Genomic DNA, 2,983 nt, shown 5'->3' with positions numbered 1-2,983 from the left:
TTTAACAACATCACTCATTATAGGGTTTATTCTTCTCTGATGTTCCCTAGAGGGTTTTGAATCTTCTTCGAGCGAAATCCGATACATGCATACGGATGGGCTTATGCCTTTCAGGTCAGAGATATTATATCCTAAGGCTGAGGGATATCTTCGTAAAACGTCTAAAAGTTGGTTCGTTTCCTCTTGGCTCAAGGTAGCACTGACTATAACTGGACGGTTCATCTTTTCATCGAGGAACTCATATCTCAGGTTCTTAGGCAGTTCCTTAAGTTCTAAGGTTGGTTTCTTAGGGCATGGCATAGGATCTGGAGTAAGGGATAAACATTCGTAAAGGTTATCATCGATGTAGGGTTTCTTAAAGTCATCATCTTCCCTTATGAGAGTTGATGGTAACTTAATTGTTTTTATAATTTCTTTTTGTTCTAATTCTCTAACACATTCATCAATGATATCTAAGGCATAACACGAGTCTCCCATCACAGGTGCCATAAGAAATTTGGAAAGTATAAATTCTATTTTCTCGTCACCTACCTCAAATGTCAACTTTCCTTTCTTGACATCTATTATGGCTCCTGCAGTCGATAAGAATGGTCTACCTAGAAGGATTGGTATATCATTGTCCTCTTTGATGTCCATGACAATAAAATCAGTAGGGATAAACAATTGACCTATCCTAACAGGGACATCTTCTAAAATGCCTATCGGATATTTAACAGATCTATCGGCTAACTGAAGTGACATCTTAGTGGGCTGTAATTCTCCTAAGTTTAACCTCTCACAAACTGCTAAAGGCATTAAGCTCACACTAGCTCCTAAGTCTAGAAAAGCTTTTTCGATGACATGATTACCCAAAAGGCAAGGAATGGAGAAATTTCCAGGATCTTTATCTTTTTTCGCTAATTTATCCTCGGAAATAGCATTACATTCCAAAGGCTTCGGATCGTCAAGTCTACGTTTGTTGGTAAGGATGTCTTTGAGAAACTTTGCATAAGAAGGTATTTGGGTGATGGCTTCTGTGAAAGGGATTTCTACATGAAGTTTTTCTATAACTTTAATAAATTTTTGATACTGTTTATTGATCTGGGTTTGTTTGAGTCTTTGCGGATATGGTATAGGTGGTTTATATGGCGGGGGTGGTACGTAAGTTTTATCTTTAGGTTCTTCTCCTTTTTCTCGACCTTCCTGGTTTTCTGATTCCTCTGGTTCCTTTACTTCGTCCGTGAGTTTGATACATTCCTTAGAAGTTTCGGGTTCACTCAATCTAGGGTTTGGCGGCTCATCATAAGCGTTCCCACTTTGTAGGGTAATGGCATTGGCTTGTCCTCTCGGATTTTGTTGAGGTTGTCCAGGGAATTGTCCTCCAGGTGTAGTCTGAGGGGCTTGGTTTAAAGCTACCTGAGAGATCTGGGTTTCAAGCATCTTGGTATGAGTAACTATTTGGTCAACCTTGGTTCCTAACTGAGTAATCAATTCGTTAACATGAATTTTTTGATTCATGAACTCCTTGTTTTGTTGGGTTTGAGCGGTGATAAAATTTTCCATAATTTTCTCAAGGCTCGGCTTTGGTGGTACAGGTTGCATAGGTTGATTTGATCTTGGGGCTTGATAACTAGGTCTCGGAGGTGCATTATTTTGAATAGGGTTATTATTTTTATAGGAGAAGTTCGGGTGATTCCTCCATCCAGGGTTATAGGTATTCGAGTATGGGTTCCCTTGGGTGTAGTTCACTTGCTCAGAGTGGGTTTCGTTTAGTAGACTGCATTCTGCGGATTGGTGTCCTTTGGTTCCACATATCTCATAATCCGACGAAACTGCGACTACAGTATTCGGGTTTATGCACATATGCTCGACTTTGAGGGCTAATGTGTCCATTTTAGCTTGCATCATGTCTATAGAGCTTAGTTCATGCACTCCTCCTTGGGCTTCCTTCTTCTCAACTGTCGCTCATTCGACTCCCCATGATTGATGGTTTTGATCCATATATTCGATGAGGGCACTAGCTTCAGGGTAAGGTTTGTTCATCAGAGCACCGCCTGCGGCAGCGTTGATGGTCATCTTTGTGTTATAGTGAAGTCCATTATAGAAGGTTTGAATGATTAACCAATTTTCTTAGCCATGATGTAGGCATGCTCGTAACAACTCTTTATATCTCTCCCAAGCTTCGAACAACGATTCTCCTTGGTTTTGGGTAAATCTAGTTATATGGTTTCGAAGAACGGCGGTTTTACTTGGGGGAAAATATCTAGCAAGAAATACTCTTCTAAGGTTATCCCAAGTCGTAATGGAATTGGGTGGAAGGGAATCTAACCATGATAGGGCTTTATCTCTGAGGGAAAAAGGAAATAATCTTAAACGTATTGCCTCAGGAGAAGCTCCATTGGTTTTAAAAGTGTCTGCTAATTGAAGAAATATTTTTAAATGTTGGTTTGGGTTCTCATTAGCGAGACCCGCAAATTGTCTCTGTTGCACTAGTTGCAACAGGGATGGTTTAAGTTCAAAATTATTAGCTGGGATGGTTGGGTTTACTATACTAGAACTAGGTTCTTCATTAGATGGTTGAGCGAAGTCCTTAAGAGGTCTTTGGTTTTGATCTTCGGCCATAGCTCTCTTAATCCTATGAAAGAATAAACGTGCGCGAGCGTAACGTTCAGGTTCCGCCAGAGGGTGTATTAAGCTTAAACTTCCGGTGTTGCGAGTTCTTCGCATTGACCGGCGGGAAATAGCCTAAGTCTAAACGATATAACAACAGGGAAATGAAATTTGTTGAAATTGGTCCCCGGCAACGGCGCGAAAAACTTGATGCGGTGTTTTGCAAGTATACGAACGCGTCAGAGTAATATAAAAGATTGTCGAATCCACAGAGACCAAGTGTCAATCTATCGTTATCTATTGTTATGGTGTTTATCAAAGGCAATCGAAATAGGTGTTTTTTTGTGTGTGCAATGGAAAGTAAAGTGTTGAATTAATAAAGACAGGGTCGAAT

General features: G+C 40.2%; 1 non-coding gene across 1 annotated transcript; it reads left to right on the top strand.

Annotated features, from left to right (window-relative positions):
* Positions 1 to 2,110: 2,110 nt before the first annotated feature.
* On the top strand, positions 2,111 to 2,217 carry LOC127089565 (small nucleolar RNA R71). The gene has a single exon (XR_007791144.1). It is a non-coding gene; the product is annotated as a small nucleolar RNA R71 (small nucleolar RNA).
* Positions 2,218 to 2,983: the final 766 nt, after the last annotated feature.

Source organism: Lathyrus oleraceus, chromosome 5 (genome assembly GCF_024323335.1).
Source record: "Lathyrus oleraceus cultivar Zhongwan6 chromosome 5, CAAS_Psat_ZW6_1.0, whole genome shotgun sequence".
NCBI classification, from domain to species: domain Eukaryota; kingdom Viridiplantae; phylum Streptophyta; class Magnoliopsida; order Fabales; family Fabaceae; genus Lathyrus; species Lathyrus oleraceus.
Note: the sequence above shows the minus strand (reverse complement) of the source record. Positions and strands in the feature narration are given on the sequence as shown.